Source organism: Pelophylax lessonae, assembly GCF_965119305.1.
Source record: "Pelophylax lessonae genome assembly, chromosome: 2".
Classification (NCBI taxonomy): Eukaryota; Metazoa; Chordata; class Amphibia; order Anura; family Ranidae; genus Pelophylax; species Pelophylax lessonae.
Genome location: NC_138769.1, coordinates 470,255,719 through 470,282,702, shown reverse-complemented (window position 1 = coordinate 470,282,702; position 26,984 = coordinate 470,255,719).

Below are 26,984 nucleotides of genomic sequence, written 5' to 3'. Positions count from 1 at the left end.
TGCAAATCATTGCATTCTGTTTTTATGTCGATTTTACACAGCATCCCAACATTTTTGGAATTAGTATTACACTGTTGATAGACTATGGCACTCAAAAAAAATAAGAAACAATAAGGTTTCTTTTGCTTTTGGGTACTTTGTTGAGTGTGCAAAAATCCTGTACAAGGATTGTTTTTATATACAACTACAAGCACAGATTTATAAACGCTTCCTCCAAATATAGAACAACAGCATCCTCTTGTGGCTAAAAATAAGAACTGCAGGCAGTAATTGTAAATGCAGTTAGTTTATATAATTAACAATTTATATTTTTAATAATAAGACATTTACATAACAATGACTAGTGCATAAAGGGTTTGCTACTTGGCATAACATGTCTGGTGAATGTTTTACATTGTTACTTATGTATGTCTATCGCTTTCAATCTTTACTATACAAATCACATTATTACTGGGATGCAATCTATTAGCTTATTTGTTCATCAGTTCAGTTTACAGTAAACCCCCGCTCCATCGTGGTTCAGTTTTTGCGGTCCCGGTATATTGCGTTTTTTTCTGTAATGTTATTTTACTATATAAATCATTGAAAATTAAATATTTTTGTGTTTTCCATAGCTCTTGCTCTGTCTCTCAGTATCTTTTATGTGATTAAATGTGTTTCTATTGTTTTAAAAGTGTGTTTAAATGCACAATGTATTTTAATAGGGCTTTTCTATTTCGCAGATTTTCACTTTTAGCGGGTGGGTCCGGAACGTAACCCCCGCAATGGAGGGGGGTTTACTGTATATTGGTTCAGGGTACTAGCCAAGCAGAAACAATACCTGAGTATTGCTGATTGGGGTTTTACCTAAAAAATAAGGTTAGTTGAATGGTAATTAGTTTGACAACAGTACTGTACTGGGTTACTGTGGTATTAAGTCACTGTTCCTAGATAAAACTACTGGTTAACATCTTACTCTAACCAAAAAAAAAAAAAAATAATGTATAATATATATAGAATTATACAACTTTATATAAAACATTGTTATGTTATTTTCTGTGTTTTTTACACAATTAGAAAAAAGAATAGCAGTTTTGCTGTGATGAGATTACATTTTCCTCCCTTTTTTTTAAAGAAGGAGGTCACCAACACAACCTCTGATATTAAAATAGAACACTACAGTAAAAAAACAAAAACAAAAAAAAACACATTTGTGATGTGGGCCACCCATATTAGTAAAACGTGGATCTTTGTTTATCTAACTGTACTCTAAATTTTTATTTAAATACTTATTTTTCCTGCCAGTGCAACATTTGGATAGACACTTCCTGATAGATTGACTACACTTTGCTTTTCTGCAGTGAGATCACTGCTGCATTGTCACCTTTGCTGCTGCTATAGTTGCTTAGAAGTTGGCATTGTAGGCAGCCCTGTCAGTGAGTAGCCACATGTAACTCCACCCACGGCCCCCGTAGACAGCACTTTATTGTTTATGCAGGAGCTAAGGGAAATTATGTAAAAGCCCTAGGTTAACAGCTGCAACAAGATACATTACATTCCTTTTAAGGCCAACATGCCAACTAAAGGCTTTAGATTACCTTTCTGTCCTGAAATAAAAATTAGGTACATAAAAACTGCAGCATGTTCATTTTTTTCTAGAATTTTGCAAACTATTGTAGCACTACTCCCAAGGGAGCTGTTGGTGACGGGTTCCCCTGGGTTACCATTAGCAATGGTACAACATTCTGACATGTTTCCAAGTGTTTTTACCTCAGACAAGGACCAGTCCAGTTTCTTTGATTTTTATGTTTCATTAGGAACTTGGATAGGAGAAGGGATGAGTGGGATACTCAAACTGAACTGAACTATACACAATAGGCAGGGACGACTTGAATAAGTGCTGGTTAACACTGGTTAACACTGAGTAACGCTGAGTAACGCTGAGTACACTGTAATTGAGATAGTCACGGCTAGGCTGCTGCTTCACTTTGTCCTTGGCTGTGAAAGGTTCTCTTTAAGCTTCCTGAGGTAATTCTGCCTAAGGCAAGCTATTACTTGAGGTAGACTGTACTGCTGAACAACTTCAGGGCCCTTCCTGGCACCCCCTTTATCCCTAATCTTCAGGGCTTAAAAATTTGGCACCCCCGGAGGCGCATGCATGGCGGCTCCCTGTATGGCCGTTTAGTCAGGGAGCTCCGTCCTGCTGTGTTCCAACAGACAGCCCCGCAGCGCTCACCGGCACACACCTGCCTCCTCCGGACACCGATCGGCTCCGGAACACCCGCGGCACCTCACGGGAACCCCGATGTCTGGTTCCCAGGTCCGTAGGGACCTCTCCCGGCAATTCACCTCGGAGGCCTCCCGCCCTGGCAGCCCCAAGATGGTGGCCGCTTCTCCTCACAGTGCGGGACCGGAGTATCAGGAGGACATTGCGGATGCTCCAACACCCACCATGCCACACAGGTCAGTGGATGACTGCCCGACCACCCCCCTGGACTTGCCCGAGATCCTGTCCCCTGCCTCCACAGTCTCACTCCTGGAGAGGACCCTTGGGGAACTAACTCAGTCCCCGGCTGCAGCCTACCCTGCTGTCCAGTCCCTATCGCAGGGCCCCCTGCCTCTCCCTCATCCTCACCAGCAGGATTTTTCCTTCCTTATGGCTACCTTTTCACAGATGCTCACACAGGGCCTAGTGCAGACTGCTTACCAAATAACTTCTGCCATCCACAATGATCTCCAGAACCTGGGATCCAGACTGGAGGCTATTGAACTTAAATCGGACCAGACTGTCCTTAAAGTCAACCAAAACTCAGCCAGGATGCAGGATTTACATGATCAACTGGACACTGCTTTATCCAAAATTGATGAGCTTGAGAATCGCTCCAGGAGATATAATTTTAGGATCAGGGGATTACCTGAAAGTGTTAAAGATATTGATGAGGCCGTTACCGCCTTCATCCGAGACCTGATTCCTGACATACCACCAGTGGCGTAGCGTGGGGGGTGCTGGGGGGGCCAGTGGCACCGGGCGCAATATTTAGGGGGGCGCATCCCGCGCCAGTGTCACTTTGTCCTAATCCTTATTTTTGTGCAGACAGTGTCACTGGCTCGCTGTGCTTTGGCCGTCATGTTCAGGCTCACAATGGGCGGCGGGCGCCCTGTGATTGGGCGGATGGGGTCATATGACGGCGGCAGGGCTGGCCTGTCTGGGATCGTTGGTGGCAGTGGCACATGCGCAAACCATTGCTCTTGAAGTCCCGCCTGCTGCTCGCTGTCCGAGCTGTGATGTCCCCGTCTCCCTCTTTTCCACTCTAGACCGGGTCTCTGATTTCCTCGTTGTGGCAGCCAGTCTGGCAGTGTGGCCACAGCAGATGAAGATAAAAGCCGGGGAGACCTGAGAGCCGTGTTTCTGGGGGGGGGGGGGGGGGTGGATAATCACGTTCTGGGGAGGGGGACAGCCCTGGAGCCAGCCAGAGCAGACGAGGAGTTAGAGTATGAGGCATCACGTGCTACAGGCTTTCAGCAAGCAAACATGCCCGAGACCCTGTGAGAAGCATCTGTGCATGCGCCGGCTAACTTCTTACTTGCCAAATGCCCTGAGAGACGTGCATGGTGCATTACAAAACAGAATAATTTATTTAAAGGTTTAATAGTTACTCCTGCCTATGTAATGTATCCCTCAGGGCATCCGGCATGTAAGAGGTTAAATGATGAATCCTGCCTATCTATGTAATGTATCCCTCACGACATCCAGCATGTAAGGGGTATCGTTTAACCCCTTACATGCCAAATGCCCTTAGGGATATGCATCACATTGCAGGATTCATCATTTAACCCCTTAAATGCCCTGAGGGACATGCATTAAATAGCAGGATTCATCATTTAACCCGTTACATGCCGAATGCCCTGAGGGATTCATCATTTAACCCCTTACATGCCAATGCCCTGAGGGACATGCATAACATTGCAGGAATCCTCAATTAACCCCTTACACCCCAAATGCCCTGGTCTGAGGGACATGCATTACATAGCGGTATTTATCATTTAACCTCTTGCACGCTGAATGCTTGGTGGGGACAAATGCAGGAACATTACTAATCCCCTTACATGCTAAATGCTTGGCAGGGATACAGGCAGGAACATCACTTAATAATAGTTACCTCAATGCTTCATATTCCTGATATGTGCCTTCTGTACCCTGTACTGGTGTGAAAAAGTATCCTGTTCTCTTTGTATTGCTTCCTTTGTGTGAAATTCCTGGTGATCCTGCTAGTCCCTCTGCTTTCCTATTATAAACTGACCACACCGTGGTCAGTCTTCTAGCTATGCTGGGTGGGAACTCAGCCTGCTTTCCTCCAATGATCAGACTTGTTCTGACACCCCCCCCTGCACAGCCATTCACTGGGATGCTCAGTGTACTGCTGTTTCTCCTCCCCTCTGCTTTTATGTTGGGGGTCAAAAGAATACCTCACACCTGTGGAAACAGCTAGTCGAAGGGACTCATTGAGTGCTAAAACTCAGGTTAGGGGGCGCAAATTACTTGCCTTGCCCCGGGCGCTGACAACCCACGCTACGCCACTGCATACCACCTCACCGCCTGGAACTGGATAGAGCTCATAGCGCTCTCAGAGCCCCCCTCCCTGATGGTTCCCCAAGGGACATTATCGTTAAGCCGCACTTTTATAAAGTAAAAGAGGCGGTCATGAGGATTGCACGACGCTCCGACCATCTGTCTATCCAAGGACACACCATTCAAATATTCGCGGATTTATCGCCTACTACTATTCAGAAAAGGTGATCCCTCAAACCACTCCTTCAAGTTCTGCAACAAAAGGCGATCAAGTATTGGTGGTCCTTTCCCTTCCGTCTTACTTTTCTTCACCAACAACGTACCCATAGCTTCTCGGCTCTTCCGGATGGCGAACAGCTCCTCCTAAAGCTTGGTCTCATCACTCAAGACCCCACCTTCTCCGCTCCTACCAGAAGCTCTGGCTCTTCCAAATGTCCTTCTCCTCAGAGCCCCCTGGTTCCAGCTTGGCAGAAGCAGCAGTTCAAGAGGGCCAAGGATGCTAAACCTCCCTAGATATTCTTTTTTTTGTCTTTATTGTTTTTGTTTTGTTGCTCAAAGGTGTTGGACATCTTCTAATACTATTTTTCTTATATATTATATTGCTCTGCTTACATTATGGGGGATTACGCCCCCATTGTCAGTAATTACTATTGAAACTTTCAGGTGGTAAACTTTGGCTTTTTAACATTTTTTGAAACATATAATTTTATCTTTTGTCTTTTCCTTTTCATTGGGGTGTCTGGTCACAGCGAGATTCCTGCTGCGCCTCGCTCCGTCTCTTCCTGGGACTTTTTCCCCACATAGAGTGGAGCTGATGCCTTCGCTCCTCGAAGACATCTATGGGATTTAGGGGTTGGTGGGATCTGGCCTACCTCTCCTGAATTGGGTGGGGATTTTTTCTTTCAATGAATGTTGGCTAATGTTGCAGTATATGTTCCTCTTTTCTCTTTTCATTTTGTTTCTTCTTATCTCTCCCCTTTCCTTCCCTTCTCCCCCCCCTCAGGTCACCGGGGGTCTCTCTAATTTTTCCCTACAGGGATCATGTCTTCCAGGACCGTCGCCATGTTTGAGCTTCGCTGCCCGCCATGAACGACTCTGGACTCGTTGCTTTGCTCCACCCTCAACTCATCATGTACTGCTGAATCGATGACGACACCGAATACCGCCTCCCGTCCTTAGAAGATTGCTTCTCACAATGTCCAAGGGATTCATTCCCCGTCGAAGAGACGAAAGCTTTTTAATCTGTACCACTCTCACCACATTGACATTGCATTCACTCAGGAGACTCACTTCCCGGCATCTTACAGACCTTTGTTTGTTCACCCCAAATACCCTCAATTCTATTTGGCCAATGCTACTGATAAAACCAGGGGAGTTGCAATATTTTTTGGGCGCCATGTTCACTTTGAACTTACCCGGAAAATAGAGGATCAGGAGGGGAGATATTTATTACTCATAGGCTTACTGGGGGGGTTAAAATACTCTCTCCTATCTTATTACGCCCCGAATAAACGTCAAGATCTGTTTTTTCGCCACTTGGCCACCCACATCATTCCCCAGGCAGAAGGCACATTAATCATGGGGGGGACTCTAATGTAGCCTTGGACCAAAGTCTGGACAAATCCCGCCCGGGTAACCCTCTCTTTGCCGTCCTCCCAGGCAGAGTACCAGGATAGCTAGGCTGCTCTTCTCGGATGGGTTGGTGGACATTTGGAGGGAACATAATCCCCACGCCAAAGACTACACTCAATTCTTAGTCCCACACAACCTCCTATCAAGGATAGATCATATTTTTATTTCTGCGTGGGTGGTCCCATACACGCTTAATTCCTTCATTAAAGGAGTCGCATATCTCTGACCATGCCATGGTTGTCTTACTGCTGAACCGCTCTCCCGCATCTGAGGGTACGTTTCGGTGGCGTCTTAATGAGGCGCTCTTAAGCGATCCAACCCATTGCACAATTATATCTAAAGCATTTGAGGAGTACTTCTCTTCCAATGTCACTCCAGAAGTCTCCCCCGAGACTATCTGGGCTGCTCACAAGGCGGTTATCCGGGGGAAGCTGATTCAACTTTCCACCAACCTCAAGCATCAGAGGCGGGCGGATCTACTTAAACTGGAATCTGACTTTCTCGCGCTTAGTAAGGACCACAAACGGAACCCTACCCGACTTCAAAAGCTCGCCTGGAGGATTCCAGACTTCAATTGAATCTTGCATTGACGACTGAGGCAGAGAAACAACTCCGTTGGTCGGGAGCAAAATTTTATGCTTCCGCCGACAAAATTGGCCCCAGACTCGCGGTTAAATTGACCCCCAGACAGCGTTCGCTCACTATTCCCAAAATTAGAACGTCTCAGGGCACACTCTCCCAAAATCCCCAGCAGGCTTTGCAATACTTTCACACCTTTTATTCAAAACTATACGATTTTCAATCCAGTTCCTCCTCCCGGGAAACGCAGTCCTTTCTAGATTGGCTTTCACTCCCCTGTCTCAGTCGAGAGCATAGGGATATTTTGGAGGTCCCACACAACCTATTTCCGATTCGGAAGTCTTGTTGGTAATTAAGCACTTGAAGACTGGGTCCGCCCCTGGGCCCGATGGGTTCTCCTCGCTCTATTATAAAACTTTCGGGCTTAATTTAGCGCCTCACCTTTGTAGATTCTACAACGAGCTGCAAAAGGGGGAGCCTATTGAGAGGGCCTTAAATTCAGCATACATTTCGGTCATCCCCAAACCGGGCAAGGACCACAGCGATGTTAGCAACTACAGACCTATTTCTCTCATTAACGTGGACCTTAAAATATTGACGAAGGTCCTCGCTAACAGGCTGTCAAGCTTCATCAGTACATATGTTCACAAAGACCAATCGGGTTTTATCCCAGGGAGACAGGGATCCGACCAAATTAGGAGAGCTGTAGACCTTATCTCTTTGACTAACTCCAGATGGGATGGCGGCCCTCACCAAGATACTTTACTCCTTTCCCTCGACTTACATAAGGCGTTTGACTCCCTATCTTGGCTTTATCTCTTTGAGACCCTCCAGAAGTGGGGTTTTGGCACCAAATTCCTCAATATCTTACAAGCCCTCTATTAGCTACCCTCTGCCAAGGTCCAGTTACTGGGACACTATTCTGCTTCTATCCCCATTAAGAGGGGCACACGACAGGGTTGCCCCCTATCACCCCTTATATTTGCGATTGCCATAGAATCACTGGCGATTGCGATCCGCCACCACCCAGACATCCACGGCGTTCGCTGTTGTCCGACAGAGCACAAATGCGCTCTTTTTGCAGATGATGTCCTACTCTTCCTGACGTCCCCTGTTGTTTCGCTCCCTTCCGTCATGCGCTTACTTCAGACGTTCTCTCTCGCCTCCGGCCTCACGGTGAATTTCTCCAAATCCATGGCTCTCAACATCACGGTTCCCATACCTACTCTTGAGGCTCTAAAACCTTCCTTTCCATTTATATGGTGTCATTCCTCGCTCCCCTACTTGGAGGTGCACCTTACCCAGTCCATTGCCACTTTATACCAGACTAATTACCCCCCCTTGTACAGAAAGTTAAAGGCTGACATGACATGCTGGGATTATCACAACCTCTCCTGGCTGGATAGGATAAACTCGGTCAAAATGACCCTGTTACCGAGGCTGCTGTACTTCTTCCGTTCCCTTCCCATCCCCCTTCGTAAAAGTCATCTGAACGCCTTACAATCCGGCGTAGTGAAATTCGTTTGGGGCAAGAAGGGTCACCGATGCTCACGCTCAGTACTATTCCGAAAAAGGACGCAAGGCGGATTGGCCTTGCCCAATCTGTGGAAATATTATCAGGCAGCTCAGCTTGCCCAGTTTTCTGTGATCTATACTCGTGGTCCTAAACCCGACTGGGTTCATATTGAGAGGCAGGCTATCCCTAATTACACACTGGACTATGTCGCCTGGTGCCCATCTAAGCTTCAACCTGCGATCATAGCACCCACCCTGTCGCACTCTATCAGCCTATGTAGACAGCTCTATCGACTCCCTAGTCTGGTCTCACCCATGAGGCCGTTAACTCATTTATTCCATCATCCCCAAATCTTGCCCGGGCATGACTTCAAAGCATTTCAATGGTGGACAAACAAAGGTCTGTACCGCATAGGACATTTCCTATCGCTCTCCGGCCCACTCTCCCTCTCCCATTGCATTAACAAACTTAAGATGCCGGCATCTGAAAAGTTCAGTTTTTTTCAAATTTCCCATTTTCTGCATGCAATGTGGTCGGACAAACAGGTACCTCCAAGATTGACATCCTACGAGCGGTGGTGTTCTGAATCACCGGAGCTGAGGGGGGGGGGCATATCAACCATATACGCAGCCCTGATGGATCCCCTAGATAAGCCCTCTTATGCCCTCAAATGGGAAAGTGATTTACAGACAGCTTACTCACTAGACGAATGGCACCGTATGTTTCATAGATCCTTCAAAGGTGTCATTAACAACATCTGTTTCTCTTACCCCTACCTTTCTACTCATTTCGTCTGATTTTTGTATTTTATTTTATTTTTATATTTATTGCTTTTAGGATTGGGGCTTCCCCCACTCCTCCTTGTGGAGCCTATTCCCATTGCACCTGCCTCCTTACCTGCTCAGGGTTTCTTCTGCTGAGAACCCTGTTACGTCTTGGTGAGAGACCTGGTCCCCAAATGTGTTGCAACCCTCTTGGGTGCTTGGGGCCGGGGTTTCCCTCGCCGATTTGCTGTATTTTCACCCCTCCTCCACACAAGATTCCGCTTGGCTCCCGGGAGGATCTGGGGAAGTCTCTCCATCACTGGTTCCTGTTTATTAGCACACGTAACAGGCCTTTTCTTTGGTCGTCGCTCTTAGTTGGCCAGTATATGCTCTTCTGTATACTTCATTGCTGTTATGCATTGTTCAGATCAATCTCTTGTTTCATTGTTTATTGCTAGTGGTTGCATTTGACAGTTTGTATTGCTTTTGTTTTATTCAATAAAATATTTGAAAGTAAAATTTGGCACCCCCTTTACTATAACACTCTGGGTTAACTGGCTCCTTGATCCCTTTGACCTCTCTGGAGTGGTCCCCTCTCTTAGGCAGACCCCTGGGCAGATCCTTAAATACTCGCGATACTGTTTTTCCAGAAGTCTTCTGCTCCACTGGAGCACACTGGATCCTTTCAGCACAGCTTAACCCCTGGTCCCTAGGCTGACTGCCTGGACCACCTTCCTCACATCAGCAGGAGGAGAGACAGCCGGCCACCTCCTCCTGGGACTTTGCTCCCGCCAAAACACACCCTGTCACATGCCCCTTCTGGATTTATTCCCAATCCCAGGATGTATTGCAGCAATGCCCACCCACTGGGACAGTCATAAACCCTGGTGTGCTTTTGGCTAGGATTCCTCCACTGTCCAACAAGGTCCCTCATTGAATACAGTAGGGAGACTCCCCAGACTCAACAGGTCACACCTGGAAGCATGTGACAGGCTAACTAACAGATCAGACCCTCCTGATAAGCAGAACAGGGTCACACATATGCTTTGCCTAGCACCTACCTGGGAGGGTGCTACACTAGCGTTGCACTGATACCTATCCGGTAGTAAAACCATTACTTTCACAAGTTCAGGGCAATTTTGTTGAGCAATTCAGGTGCAATTTCAAAAAGAGTCTGGTACAATTTTCAGCCCGGTTCAGGTGTGATTTCCAGTGCCATACACTTTAATAAGTCGCACCTGAACCGCCTGAACAAAGTCGCACCAGACGGAGCTTGAAATTGCTAGGCAAACCGGCCCCGCACACATGTGAACCCAGGCTAGGTATCGGTAATTGCTATCGGCGAGTACTAGAGAAAAAGTATATTGTAGGTACACGTACTCGGTCTTAACCACTTGCTGACTGCGCTATAGCGAATGGTCGTCCAGTTCTGGGAGGGCGTCTATTGGCATCCTCTCAGAACCCCGACCCCTGCGCATCCTTGGGGACTGCATTAGGCGTGCTCTGTGATTGCTGAAAGCGGCCCTTTACCATGAGATCAGCTGTGTACAATTATAGCTCATGACATGTAAACAAATGCATTATCTATTATTATGCGTTATCAGCATTTACTTTCCTCAGCGGTGTCACTGTCTGAGGAAAGGAAAGCCAATAACTGGCGATTCTGTGACAGGGGACATTTACACTGATAATTGGGGCCCTGGTTATCAGTGTATATGTCCCCTGCTTAACCCCTAAAACGTTTATCTATAAATATAAGTTCCTTCTTAGCATGTTTTCTCCCCTGGATGTTTTCTTTTTCATCCTCCTGCCTCTAATAGGGGTGAGCTAAAGGTTTGGTCCAAACACAGATTCAGGCTTTGCTTGTTTGGGCGTTCTCTGATTGCCGGATTTTTAGCGGGAATATTTTTTTTTACTGCTGCTATAAATGACAGCTTTCTTGTCTTTGTTTGCATTTAGTTTCCATGACCCTAACTATCATTATCGGCAGAAGTAGAGATGAGATCAGATGTGTCAGTCAGTCAGCAGGTTTTTTCTTTCAATTGAAAGGGGGGGGGGGTAGTATCTGATATACTCTTTATTTTAAAGGGGGAGTTCAGATTCCGATAAAGCCCCAGCTCGAAGACCATTCAAAAACATAAAGCCAGGGTTATGGGGAAGAGGCCCATGTCCTTATCAGCTTGAGGCCTAGGTGCTTTGCCAAGGGGCTTCCCCCTGCCACTATAACTCCCCTATGTTGAGAGCTTGTACCCTGGTATGGTTCATCAGGTGGAGCATGTTAGGGATTACCCCCAAATCTTGGAGAATCTCAGGAAGATGAGTCTGATCTAAAGTCTGTTAAAGTGACAGCATAGGGGTGAACAAATGCTAATGCTTGTATTTCTTGCAACCAGAGGAGGAATGTGCAGCAGGAATTCTGTGGCACCTTTTGTCAGGGAGCAGTCAACCCTAAAGGAACAAACAAAAATTCTCCTGCGCTCGGGTGGTATGTGACAAAGGATGAATGATCTTATGTGGTCTTTATAGTCACCGCTTTAGGTCTTGCCGTCCCCTCAGGACCAAGAGTATCCAAAATACACTGAAAAACAACAGCAAGAAAGGGGCGCACCGATCTCGTGCATTACCACTAAAAAGGTTTATTAAAATCCGAAAGCAACATACATTGTACTCACAAACAAATGATGATTGCACACATGTAACACAAGGGAACCGGTCATCTCCAAAGTAGCCAGGGTACCCCTCTGCTGGATGACGTGCTGGTGTCTGCAAATATCTGGCTAAGATGATGCATTTCGGGGGAGGACCCTCTTCCTCAGAGCCAAAAAGTGCTACTAAGCCATCGTTACATTTGCAAGGCTTTAAGTAATTGGCCTGCGCCACCCTTCACATACTGTCCCGCCCCACAGGGAGCAAAGGTCAGCAATGGGAGTAGCAAGGATGGATATATCAATAGGACAGCACAGTATGCAATAGTATGTGCAAAACCAACCACAAACCACACCAATTGCAAATCATAACGGTAGCATAGACAGAAACAATCGATTAATACAATATCATGGCCTGAGAATAATAACCAACGGTCTCCCCTTAAAAATTTATAAATATAATTTAAAAAACATTATCAAAAAATAGTAGTAAAAATAATAACAATCCACATGTGAACCAGAAGAGTATGTGGTCTAGAACAGCGATTCCAGAGTCGCACAATCAGTATGGATGCAAAATGTATATACATATAGATTAATTAAGCAGTATCTATATAGTCTGACCTTAATAGTATTTCCAAGGCATTGTGAGCTTATTGTAAATGACAGATGTCCTTGGACCAGTTGGTAAACTTAAGGGTAGGGGACCCATGCAGCTATCTGTATCTCCAGCCGCACAGCCGCTCAGCTTGAGCCGCACGCACACCGATACACCCAGGAGTGCAGGCGGATCTGCATTCCACCGCCCGATGCATCACTTCAGGGTGTACTGCAGCGTCGCTTCCTTTTATACCACAATTCAATGTATTGTATGGAGCTTTGACTACTATAGGACCCCACTAGCCCCTTTTAACGCCCTTATGTGTGCGGAAAAGAATGTGTATTACAAAGAATGTATGCGCCCCTATTCGTCTTCACATGTATGGCCCACTGAAGGATGCTGTTGGGCTTGCCCGAATGCCCAATCCCTGGGCGAGTTGTGACTCATGAAGCTTTCAAAGAGAAAGAGGGAGATAACAAAGAGGTAGTTTATCTAATCAGACAAGTTATGCAAAAGACTTTTAGAGAGTCTTCTGCACTAAGACACTTAAGCTGGATGAACACTATCCAACTTTTGTGGCTAGATTTCCTTCAGATTTACCTTTTCTATGTAGTGCAAGGGCCTGCCTGATTGCATACAAATTGAAAGTGTTTAGGTTTGACCTCATATTATATGGTTTTGGTAAGTCTAAAGGAAAAAGTCTTCAGAAAATCTTATAGTGTGTATGGCCCTTTAGACAAATCTTTTGCAGCAAAGGCAGCAACCTTCCAGGGGATCATTCTGCCAGCTCAACCAGTGAGACAGGAAAAAGATTTGTAGGGCAGTATATCCAGAGGGAGAAGCAATTGGAGGCTTTAATTTAAGGGTCCTTTCACACGGCCGCTCCGCTGTTTTTCTCCGCTGTGGGACTTTTTTTTTTTTTCACGGAGCGGATGACATTTGTGTCATCCGCTCCGTATGTCTGCATATCATCCCATCCGTTTGTGGATGATATACGGACATAATGTAAGTCTATGGGGATTGCGGATGTCAGCGGATGACACCGCTGACATCCGATTTTCCTTCCTTTCCATTTTTTGAACGGAGGAAAAATAGGGTTCTGTTCCGTTCCAAAAAACGGAACAGAACTGAAAGGAAGAAAATCGGATGTCAGCGGATGGTATTCTGCTGACATCCGCAATGCCATTGACTTACATTATGTCCGCAAATGATCCGCAAAAAAATAGGATGATTTGCGGACATAAGGAGCGCCTGTGTGAAAGGGCTCATGCAACTTATCAAGGCAGTAAAACAGGCCATTTAGTGGAAGGAAGCTGCTAAAGCTTCCTAAAAAAGAGGACTTTATGAGCACCTCAAAATGGTGACCATCGCTGTTTCATTTTGGACGAGAATAAAGGCCTAGAGTGGGAGGAGTGGAGCAAAGTGAATTGAAAGCAATCCTTCTATAATTGTCTATGCAGCCTTTATCTACTTAAGAAGACTGAAGTGAAACACCTTGATACTCCTCTGCTGCTCGGTGCCTCACTCTTGCAACTTTTGAGACATATGACGCCTCCACTAGAGGATTCAAAAACACGCAGGGATGTGCTAGGCAGACAGGTCATAGTAGATTTAATGAAAAACTACCTACTGTAAATTCAGATGGAGTTCTACTTCCATGCAGCAAAATCCCTGACACCTATATGGGTTGATAACATTGAAATACATTTATCCACCTACCTTTCACCCCCTTCCTGTCCAGGCCAATTTTTAAATTTTAGTGCTGTAACACTTTGAATTACAATTGCACAGCCATGCAACACTGTACACATCTAAAAATTTTTATCATTTTTTTTTTAACAAATAGAACTTTCTTCTGGTGTTATTGGATCACCACCGGGGTTTCTATTGTTCACTAAACAAACAAAAAAAAAATTTATATGCATCGCAAAGTTAGTAAAACAAAAAAAGTTGTACAAATAGAAACTTGTGAGGTTTTAAAAGATATATGAGCTTAAAAGAAATAGTCCATAGGAACAGATTCACAGAAAAGTCCTCCTCCATGCTCCGTGTGATAAAACACCGTAAGTGAAGAGAAAAATTTGATATTAAGCCAGATAGGCAACCAGAAAAGATCTTGCTCCACACCCAATGTGAGTAGTGCAAGCTGCTTACCAGATGTACAGTATCTCACAAAAGTGAGTACACCCCTCACATTTTTATAAATATTTGATTACATCTTTTCATGTGACAACACTGAAGAAATGAAACTTTGCTAAAATGTAGTGCGTGTACAGCTTGTATACCAGTGTAAATTTGCTGTCCCCTCAAAATAACTCAACACACAGCCATTAATGTCAAACCGCTGCCAACAAGAGTGAGTACACCCCTAAGTGGAAATGTCCAAACTGGGCCCAAAGTGTCAATATTTTGTGTGGCCACCATTATTTTCCAGCACTGCCTTAACCCTCTTGGGCGTGGAGTTCACCAGAGCTTCACAGGTTGCCACTGGAGTCCTCTTTCACTGCTCCATGATGACATCACGGAGCTGGTGGATGTTAGAGACCTTGCGCTCCTCCACCTTCCATTTGAGGATACCCCACAGATGCTCAATAGGGTCTTGGTCTGGAGACATCCTTGGCCAGTTCATCATCTTTACCCTCAACTTCTTTAGCAAGCCAGTGGTCGTCTTGGGGGTGTGTTTGGGGCCATTATCATGTTGGAATACTGCCCTGCGGCCCAGTCTCCGAAGGGAGGGGATCATGCTCTGCTTCAGTATGTCACAGTACATGTTGGTATTCATGGTTCCCCCAATGAACTGTAGCTCCCCAGTGCTGGCAGCACTGATGCAGCCCCAGACCATGACACTCCCACTACCATGCTTGACTGTAGGCAAGACTCACTTGTCTTTGTACTCCTCACCCGGTTGCTGCCACAAACGCCTGACACCATCTAAACCAAATTTTATCTTGGTGGCATCAGACCACAGGACATGGTTCCAGTAATCCATGTCTTTAGTCTTCAGTAAACTGTTTGCGGGCTTTCTTGTACATCATCTTTAAAAGAGGCTTCCTTCTGGGACGACAGCCATGCAGACCAATTTGATGCAATGTGCGGAGTATGGTCTGAGCACTGTCAGGCTGACCCCCCACCCCTTCAACCTCTGCAGCAATGCTGGCAGCATTCATGCGTCTATTTCCCAAAGACAACCTCTGGATATGACACTGAGCATGTGCACTCAACCTCTTTGGTCGACCATGACGAAGCCTGTTCAGAGTGGAACCTGTACTGTTAAACTGCTGTGTGGTCTTGGCCACCATGCTGAAGCTCAGTTTTAGGGTCTTGGCAAACTTCTTATAGCCTAGGCCATCTTTATGTAGAGCAACAATTCTTTTTTTTTTTTTCAGAACCTCAGAGAGTTCTTTGCCATGAAGTGCCATGTTGAACTTCCACTGATCAGTATAAGAGAGTGAGAGCAATAACACCAAATTTAACACACCTGCTCCACATTCACACCTGAGATCTTGTAACACTAATGAGTCACATGACACCTGGGAGGGAAATTGGCTAATTTGGCCCAATTTGGACATTTTAATTTAGGGGTGTGCTCACTTTTGTTGCCAGCGGTTTAGACATTAATGGCTGTGTGTTGAGTTATATTGAGGGGGCGGCAAATTTACACTGTTATACAAGCTGTACACTCACTACTTTACATTGTAGCAAAGTGTAATTTCTTCAGTGTTGTCACATGAAAAGATATAATAAAATATTTACAAAAATGTGAGGGGTGTACTCACTTTGAGATACTGTAAGTGACCACTGAATTACAGGTGGTCAAACAGGGCATGGGGAAAAAAGGTCTCCCTCGAACCATAAGTGGTTCCCTCTGCTCACACTTCTCCAGCAATACTCAGAAACAAAAGCATTAAGGCACTTCCATAGTGCGGTATGAAAAAAACGATTTATTGGTAAAATTAAAGATTACACTTAAGAGATTCCGGGATGAAATCAGCATAAAATACAATCCAGACTTGTGCAGCGTTCCTATGGGCTTCCCTCTGGGCTCATTCGTACATCGACCAATAAGGGATGGATCACGTGATGACGTCACCATCATAGGGCTGACCCTATGTGTTTCGTCACAAAGAAGGTCATCTGGAAATAGTCTGAAGTGACGTATTATCACGTGTTTCGGTTATATATAGGGCAGCGGTGCCATCTTAACTGCTGGCAGCTGTCTGCCCATAATAAATGACTCAATATAAGCAAATGCCATTTGTAAAGAAGCTTTGAAAAAGGCCTGCATAGGAACAAAAGATTACTGTCATCTAGTGAAATAAAACAAATAAACATTTAATAATATAAATTAAAAACAATCTAAAAACCTAGAGGGAAACCAAGTCCACAGGAACACCGCAGCACAAAACCACATTTTAAATCAGTTAAAGATAATCAAAAACTAAAAAAATACAATAAAAATCAACCATTATTAATGAAACTATTTATGTCCCAGTCGACATTTAAGCAGAAAGGGACATAAGATTTCATATAAAAAATCCTCTGAGTCCCAAACCTAGATATAGATCTTACCGTATTAATTCCCCTACAATGGGGCAAAACTTTGTCCAAGGAAAAAAAAAGGAGTACCCGCTGGATTCCTGTCATGATGTCTAGCATAATGTCTGGATAAATGATGTTTCTTAAAACCTCTTTTAATACTGCCGACATGTTCAGCCAGTTACATGCAACGCACATTTAGTGCGTCCAATGTACATTGTACAATGGACATTGGATTATGTAGACAACATATTTCAAAGTACATGTAATAAACGTGTTAATATCTGAGTTTTTTGCATTTGTGTCAACTGAAAAGATAAGCACCTTCTCCCTCTAAAGGAGTTGATTTGACAAAAAATGCACTTTCTACAAGAGTCTGAAAAATAAATAGTTTTTGGGGATTCAATAATATTGGGAGCAATCTTATGTTGGAAGGCTGGAGCACCTTTATATACTACAATAGGGTGATCAGGAAGTATGGGGCCAAGCAAGTAACTGTTCTCAAGAAACCTAGATTTTAGAACAGTAGCCTGTTGATAAAAATCCAAGACATCTGTGCAGTTGCGCCTAACATGTTAAAATTTACTTTTGGTAACTGCATTGAACCAGGACGCATGGTGAAAACTTGACAGGGGGTTATAAACATTACAATCTGTTTCCTTAAAGTAGGTGGTAGTAATTAGTTGACCTTCTCTAACCTGGATATTTAGATCCAGGAAGTGTATCTGAGAACTACTAACCTCCTCCTACACAGAGTAGGGTGAATCCCCATAACGGACAAAGAGGTTATGCCCCTTTAAAAACCCTACCAACATAAGCATTGGAATAAGCCCTTTATACCAGGAGGTTCCTCCCAGATACATCAGGGAGGTTCTCCCGCAAAGGTCAGGGTGGAGTAGGATACCAAACTCAAAGGTTCCCTTATCCCGACCAGTTTAACCATCAGAGATTTGAGGCTTATGGACAGAAACCTAGGGATTATAGAGGCTACCAGGGGTCTGAATACTATAGGCATACACCTAGGGGTAACAACATTCCGCTTCAGAATACATTTGCTCCCCTTTCTAACTATGGAGAAGATACTGTAGATATGAGGATGAGCATGTCATCACTAGACACCCCAATCAGTTTGGGGGATATCCCTCATACCTGAGAAGAGGTGGTCAGGATTCCCCCTCAGATTTTAGGAGAGATGAACAACCACAATTTTTTCCCATGGGCAACATCAGAGACAAAATGGGATACGAAGAAAGAGAGGCACCAGAGGGGGAGGAGGAACAGGTCAAAGAAAAGCAAGTATTAAATATGAGAGGAATTTTTAATTTGAGTTTGGTTCACCTGTCACAAGAGGAGCAGAAAGTTCTCAGTCAAGGACTAAAGTTCGCACAACCTCGTAAGCTTAACATATTCGAGACATTCATTGATGTACATAAATTTGTTCGGAAAATTAATGTTAAAAGACATCTTATTACTAACCCCATTGGTAATCAAGCCTTAATACATATGATCCCATACTCTCGAGTTCTAACTAGTAGTAATGGGAACACTAGGGTTCAACACACTAATTTAGCAAATGCCTCTTTATTAAATCCTCCTGGGATTGTTGCTCCTCTATCCTGGTCTTTAGAGAGATGGTTTGGAGGAATTTTGAGGCATTAAACATTCCTAAATTCACAGCAGATCATAATTTACAACAGGGTCTTAAGCAAATATGTGAACGTAAAGATATTGTTGTCCACCCTGTGGACAAGGGAGGGGGCATTGTCTATCTTGATAAGCGTGACTACCTAGAGGAAATTAAAAGGCTCCTATCTGACTGTTCTACATATATACCAGTGGCTTTGAACCCCACTGTGAGGTATAAAAAAGAGTTGAAGGGACTGGTGGATGAGGGTATTCGACAAGGTATCTTGAATAAAAAGGAAAGCGCATACCTGGTAAGTATGGCCCCTAAGGTGGCGGTTTATGCAGTGCTGTATTTTGGCCTAGGCCAACAAGGCCCAGGCCTAGGGCGGCACTTTGCAGGGGGGCAGCAAAGAAACTGCCCCCCCTCCACCTGAGTCTCTATTGGCCACTGGTTGCTAGAGCCACCTCTCTCATTCCCCCCTCTCTCTCAACCCCCTCTCTCTCATCTCCCCTCTCTCTCACCCCCCCTCTCTCTCACCCCTCGCCTCTCATCCCTCTTCTCTCTCTCTCACCCTCCCTCTCTCTCACCCCTCTCTCTCTCTCTCATCCCCCCTCTCGCTCTCTCTCTCTCTCATCCCCCATCTCGCTCTCTCTCTCTCACCCCTCTTCTCTCCCTCTCTCACCCCTCTTCTCTCTCTCTCCCCTCTTCTCTCTCTCTCTCTCACCCCTCTTCTCTCTCTCTCTCTCTCTCCCCTCTCTCTCATCCCCCTCTCGCTCTCTCTCATTCCCCCCTCTCGCTCTCTCTCTCTCTCATCCCCCTCTCTCTGTCTCTCTCTCTCTCATCCTCCCCCCTCTCTCTCAACCCCCCCTCACCCATCCCCCTCTCTCTCTCCCTCACCCACCACCTCTCATGAGATCTCAGGGGTTCATGCTGGGACTTGTAGACCTTCAATTTTGGAGGGAGCCACATCCATTAAAAAAGAAGGAGTGGGGCAAAGTTACATAGGTGGGGGAGGGGGGGGGGGCGCACAATTTTAATCTTGCCTAGGGCAGTACAAAACCAAAATACACCACTGGGTTTATGTACTACTTGCCGAAAATTCACAAAAATCTCTCCAAACCCCCGGGTCGCCCTATAATTAGTGGCAGCGACTCGGTGACTGCCAGGATAAGGAGGTATGTGGATGAGTTCTTACAACCACTAGAACTAAGAACTCCATCCTACCTTAGGGATACGACTCAGGTCACTAATCTTTTACAAGATTTTGAATGGAAAGAAAATCATATTTTCGCAACAGCTGATGTAGCTTCACTTTATACTGTCATTTCTCATCAACATGGGGTGGAATAACAAGAATCCCCCCAGAGAAGGAGTCAACTAAGGACACCGTTATACAAATTAAACAAAAATAAACTTTATTAGGCACATGTGCCAGTGCAAGGTAGCAAAATCAGTGTAATAAGGTGTGACATAACATAAGTAAAATCAGATTAAAAGCACGTCATCCAAATGAAAAACATCAACCCGGGTTGAATAGATGAGCTTCCAAAAATAATTAGATGGTAGTACTGATGATAATAATCATAATGATGATGATGATGAGGGATATCAGGTTACATAAACCAGGAGGGTGAATAAGATCAAGCAATCCCAAGGTCAGAGAATCAATCACATAAGTACTGCCCATATACAGTTCAGCCGATGTAATTCCTCAAGTAAGAGCTCACCACCACGGGTGAATGGATGTGAGTGATATAGGGTCCTATATGAAGAACCTGGAATCAACAAGAGCCGAGTAGTTGGTAACTGAATGGCAGGCAGATGCGATTTGCTGATCTCAGGTGAACCCAGCGTTGTGTGGATAATGAGTTCTCTCAAACCATATCAAATAAAGAGACTGTTATAGGAGAGATAGTGAGTTATCATCCTGGAGTGTAAGCCATGGAAGTCTTCACGGGAGGTGTTGACCCAAATGACCTTTAGACGGTGCACTCCGGCAAAGGCGTTCCCCGTGTCTGGCTCCCCTCTGCACGCTTTCCTATGGCGGGAACAGGAAAGTCAATGGCAGCCCGACATCACGCCAGACGTAGGGGGCGGGGGAATGGATAAGATCCAGCTGCACATTGCCCGATGGTCACGATGGTCAAAATTCAATTGGAGACAAGTTGATGACGTCTATGCTGACATGTTTCACTGGTGCCAAGCCAGTTTCCTCAGAGCTAGCGGTGGAAGGAAGTGCACAGACATTTATAGAGGCCAGTTAATTGCATTCAGGTGTGGTACTAATTAGATGAAAAATAAAGTGCAATACGCAATTTTGGCCACATCGTTGAGCTTCTTTCATTCATGCTTGATAACAACTATTTCCAATTTCTCGGCAATTTCTACCAACAAATCAGAGGGACATCGATGGGGGCACTGTGGGCACCTGCCTACGCATGTCTCCATCTGGGCCTCTGGGAGGAGCAGGTGATCTATCCATCCCCGTTGTACCTCAGCCACTGCCACATGTGGCTCCGGTACATCGACGATGTCCTGCTCCTTTGGGGAGGGACCCTCCCGGGAGGGACCCTCCCCCAGCTGGAGGATTTTGTCGATAGTGTGAACCAGAATGACCGCAATATAAGATTGACCTACACGGCAACGACTGATGAACTCCCTTTCCTGGACCTCTTAATCTCATAGGATAATAAGGGCCTCAAGACTAAGACTTTCCGTAAGGAAACGGCTGCCAACACCCTTCTGGCTGCTGATAGTCATCATCCTAGATCCTTGATCGAAGGTATTCCGATAGGTCAATTCCTAAGAATAAAGAGGAATTGTTCTGACATGATGGACTACCAGACAGAGGCAAGAGATCTACATAAGAGGTTCAGGGAAAGGGGGTACTCGAACAGAGTAATCAGGAAGGCACGCAAGAGGGCAGCACTCAAGAATAAGGCAGATCTACTTACTAACAGGGAAGAACAATCTATTCCCGTGCTGGATGTTAAATCTCAGCACCCCTCGCTCTCTCTCATCCCCCCCTCTCGCTCTCTCTCTCTCTCATCCCCCTCTCTCTGTCTCTCTCTCTCTCTCATCCTCCCCCCTCTCTCTCAACCCCCCCTCACCCATCCCCCTCTCTCTCTCCCTCACCCACCACCTCTCATGAGATCTCAGGGGTTCATGCTGGGACTTGTAGACCTTCAATTTTGGAGGGAGCCACATCCATTAAAAAAGGAGTGGGGCAAAGTTACATAGGTGGGGGAGGGGGGGGGGCGCACAATTTTAATCTTGCCTAGGGCAGTACAAAACCAAAATACACCACTGGGTTTATGTACTACTTGCCGAAAATTCACAAAAATCTCTCCAAACCCCCGGGTCGCCCTATAATTAGTGGCAGCGACTCGGTGACTGCCAGGATAAGGAGGTATGTGGATGAGTTCTTACAACCACTAGAACTAAGAACTCCATCCTACCTTAGGGATACGACTCAGGTCACTAATCTTTTACAAGATTTTGAATGGAAAGAAAATCATATTTTCGCAACAGCTGATGTAGCTTCACTTTATACTGTCATTTCTCATCAACATGGGGTGGAATAACAAGAATCCCCCCAGAGAAGGAGTCAACTAAGGACACCGTTATACAAATTAAACAAAAATAAACTTTATTAGGCACATGTGCCAGTGCAAGGTAGCAAAATCAGTGTAATAAGGTGTGACATAACATAAGTAAAATCAGATTAAAAGCACAATGTCATCCAAATGAAAAACATCAACCCGGGTTGAATAGATGAGCTTCCAAAAATAATTAGATGGTAGTACTGATGATAATAATCATAATGATGATGATGATGAGGGATATCAGGTTACATAAACCAGGAGGGTGAATAAGATCAAGCAATCCCAGGGTCAGAGAATCAATCACATAAGTACTGCCCATATACAGTTCAGCCGATGTAATTCCTCAAGTAAGAGCTCACCACCACGGGTGAATGGATGTGAGTGATATAGGGTCCTATATGAAGAACCTGGAATCAACAAGAGCCGAGTAGTTGGTAACTGAATGGCAGGCAGATGCGATTTGCTGATCTCAGGTGAACCCAGCGTTGTGTGGATAATGAGTTCTCTCAAACCATATCAAATAAAGAGACTGTTATAGGAGAGATAGTGAGTTATCATCCTGGAGTGTAAGCCATGGAAGTCTTCACGGGAGGTGTTGACCCAAATGACCTTTAGACGGTGCACTCCGGCAAAGGCGTTCCCCGTGTCTGGCTCCCCTCTGCACGCTTTCCTATGGCGGGAACAGGAAAGTCAATGGCAGCCCGACATCACGCCAGACGTAGGGGGCGGGGGAATGGATAAGATCCAGCTGCACATTGCCCGATGGTCACGATGGTCAAAATTCAATTGGAGACAAGTTGATGACGTCTATGCTGACATGTTTCACTGGTGCCAAGCCAGTTTCCTCAGAGCTAGCGGTGGAAGGAAGTGCACAGACATTTATAGAGGCCAGTTAATTGCATTCAGGTGTGGTACTAATTAGATGAAAAATAAAGTGCAATACGCAATTTTGGCCACATCGTTGAGCTTCTTTCATTCATGCTTGATAACAACTATTTCCAATTTCTCGGCAATTTCTACCAACAAATCAGAGGGACATCGATGGGGGCACTGTGGGCACCTGCCTACGCATGTCTCCATCTGGGCCTCTGGGAGGAGCAGGTGATCTATCCATCCCCGTTGTAACTCAGCCACTGCCACATGTGGCTCAGGTACATCGACGATGTCCTGCTCCTTTGGGGAGGGACCCTCCCGGGAGGGACCCTCCCCCAGCTGGAGGATTTTGTCGATAGTGTGAACCAGAATGACCGCAATATAAGATTGACCTACACGGCAACGACTGATGAACTCCCTTTCCTGGACCTCTTAATCTCATAGGATAATAAGGGCCTCAAGACTAAGACTTTCCGTAAGGAAACGGCTGCCAACACCCTTCTGGCTGCTGATAGTCATCATCCTAGATCCTTGATCGAAGGTATTCCGATAGGTCAATTCCTAAGAATAAAGAGGAATTGTTCTGACATGATGGACTACCAGACAGAGGCAAGAGATCTACATAAGAGGTTCAGGGAAAGGGGGTACTCGAACAGAGTAATCAGGAAGGCACACAAGAGGGCAGCACTCAAGAATAAGGCAGATCTACTTACTAACAGGGAAGAACAATCTATTCCCGTGCTGGATGTTAAATCTCAGCACCCCCGGATAGTTACCAAGTTCGGTACTCAATGGGACCAGGTAAAAGCCATTCTCAATAAACACTGGCAGGTTTTAACAGTCTCCCCCCCACCATAGGATCCATCGTAGGCCCACGGCCACTCGTTACAGCTAAAAGAGCAAGAAACCTTAAGGACAGTCTTATGCACTCGGAGTATGTCAGAACAGGCAAAAGTAGGGACTGGCTGTCTACATTACCCCAATTGAGAGGCATGTTTGCCTGTGGCAGGTGTTCCATATGCAGGCATGTGATTAAATCAGACTTTTTTCTTAGCTGTGATGGGTCGACTAATTTTAAGATAAATAGTTTCATTAATTGTCAAACCACACGAGTCATTTACCAGCTGATTTGTCCATGCAACAAATCCTACATAGGGAAAACAAAAAGAGAACTTAACCACTTAAGCCCCGGAAGATTTTACCCCCTTTCTGACCAGGGCCTATTTTGAGATTCGGCACTGCGTGACTTTAACGGATAATTGCGCGCTCGTGCAACGCTGTGCACAAATGAAACTGACATCCTTTTTTTTCCCACAAACAGAGCTTTCTTTTGGTGGTATTTGGTCACCTGTGCAATTTTTATTTTTTGCGCTATAAACAAAAAAAGAGCGACAATTTTGCAAAAATAACAATATTTTTCAAATTTTTTATATGAAATTCCCCCCCAAAAAATGTAAAAAATCAAAATTTTTTAACATTTCAGGCCAATTTGTTTTTTGCTACAGATGCTTGGTAAAAAAAAAAAAATCACAATAAGCGTATTTTGATTGGTTTGCGCAAAAGTTATTGCGTTAACTAACTAAGGGAAACATTTTTGTCATTTTTATTGTTTATATTTTTAACGAGTAATGACGGCGATCTGCGATTTTTTTTGCGGGACTGCAACATTGCAACGGACAGATCGGACCCTTGACTGACATTTTTGACACTTTTGGGGGTATCAGTGACATTACTACAGTAATCAGTGCTATACATATGCACTGTTACTATAAAAATGACACTGGGAGGGAAGGGGTTAACTTTATTGGAGAGGGAGGGGTTAAGTGTGTCCCTAGGGGCGTGCTTCTAACTGTGATTGGATGTGGCTGTGTGTGTAACAGCAAAGATCAACGGTCCTACATAGCAGGATCGTATGATCTGTGCTTTTACACAGGGAAGAATGACAGGCGGCTTTGTTTACATTAGCCGCCTGCTTTTCTCCCTCTCCACCCGACAATCGCGAGTGACCGGCGGACATTGGGTCCGCCGGTCACACGTGCGGGCTTCTTAGGGTACGATCGGGGGCGGGAGCGCGCCTCTGGTGGTGCGCGCTCGCCCCCTATTGGCTTCCAGGCTAGTGACCTACCGGTACGTCACTTTGCCTGGGAGGAGCGGCGGTCGGCGGTCGGCAAGTGGTTAAAGTGAGGATATCTGAACATCTGACTGACATTCAGAAAAAAGTTGATAACAAGACTATTCCGTTACATTTTTTTAGAGCATCATGATTCCAAGCCAGACGGCCTTAAAAAAGGAGGCATTTTTGCACTGAAACTTCCACCTAGAAGGGGAGATTTCGATAAAATTCTATTACAAAAGGAGAAGTATTGGATATACAGAATGGGGTCACTTGTGTCCCGTGGATTAAATGTGGAATTTAGTCTACAACCTTTTCTGGAATCTTAATACGTTCCCCTTCTACCATCTTTGGGAATGGCTGTTACCTATAGGGAATCAACCTGCTCTTTAGCATGTAATGGTGTTTGTTCGATGTACTCACCAGAAATGGTGTATATCCTCTCCCCACGTCATATAGATATAAGTATTCTGTAGAAGTGTGTACCTTTTATATCCCTATCCATCAGGGTGTTCACAATCTATATCTCTGCCCACGTGTGGCTATTGACTTTCTAATTGTATGTAGAGGGGCCTTACCTATAAGACGTGGGGATATGTTAAAAATCTTTGGATATGCTGTCTGTGTAGGTTTACACCTTTACTAAGGCTTTTAACTCCCGCAAAGTCAGGAGAGTATCCCTTTCTTGCTCTTGCTCTATCTTGTGCTTTTTTTCTGTGTAAAAAATAGCCTTTGGTGGAAAAAAGCACATATATATGTGCATCATTTACAGCAAAAACTTTCTTCTTTTCTTGTATGTATGTGTTTTCCTGTATGTGTTTTAATCTTTTTTATATAAATTGGCTCAATTTTTGATCCATATATGCTGTATCTCTCCTTAGAAGTGGATATCCTTTTTGCATGAGATGTACGTTTCTAGGGAGAAAGTATTGACGTTGGTGGGAGGATTATATTGATTTATCCTCGCCTTTGCGTGAGGGCATCTTGTTGCCAAAATTGCGTGTTGGTAGAAATTGCCGAGAAATTGGAAATAGTTGTTATCAAGCATGAATAAAAGAAGATGCTCAACGATGTGGCCAAAATTGCGTATTGCACTTTATTTTTCATCTAATTAGTACCACACCTGAATGTAATTAACTGGCCTCTATAAATGTCTGTGCCCTCCCTTCACCGCTAGCTCTGAGGAATCTGGCTTGGCACCAGTGAAACATGTCAGCATAGACGTCATCAGCTTGTCTCCAATTGAATTGTGACCATCGGGCACCGTACGGCTGGATCTTATCCGTTCCCCCGCCCCCTACGTCCGACGTGATGTCGGGCTGCCATTGACGTTCCTGTTCCCGCCATAGGGAAGCGTGCAGAGGGGAGCCAGACACGGGGAACGCCTTTGCCGGAGTGCACCGTCTACAGGTCATTTGGGTCAACATTTCCCGTGAAGATTTTCATGGCTTACACTCCAGGATGGTAACTCACTATCTCTCCTATAACAGTCTCTTTATTTGATATGATTTGAGAGAAATCATTATCCACACAATGCTGGGTTCACCTGAGATCAGCAAATCGCATCTGCCTGCCATTCAGTTATCAACTACTCGGCTCTTGTTGATTACAGTTTCTTCATATAGGACCCTATATCACTCACATCCATTCACCCGTGGTGGTGAGCTCTTACTTGAGGAATTACATCGGCTGAACTGTATATGGGCAGTACTTATGTGATTGATTCTCTGACCCTGGGATTGCTTGATCTTATTCACCTCCTTGTTTATGTAACCTGATATCCCTCATCATCATCATCATTATGATTATTATCATCAGTACTACCATCTAATTATTTTTGGAAGCTCATCTATTCAACCCGGGTTGATGTTTTTCATTTGGATGACGTGTTTTTAATCTGATTTTACTTATGTTATGTCACACCTTATTACACTGATTTTTTTA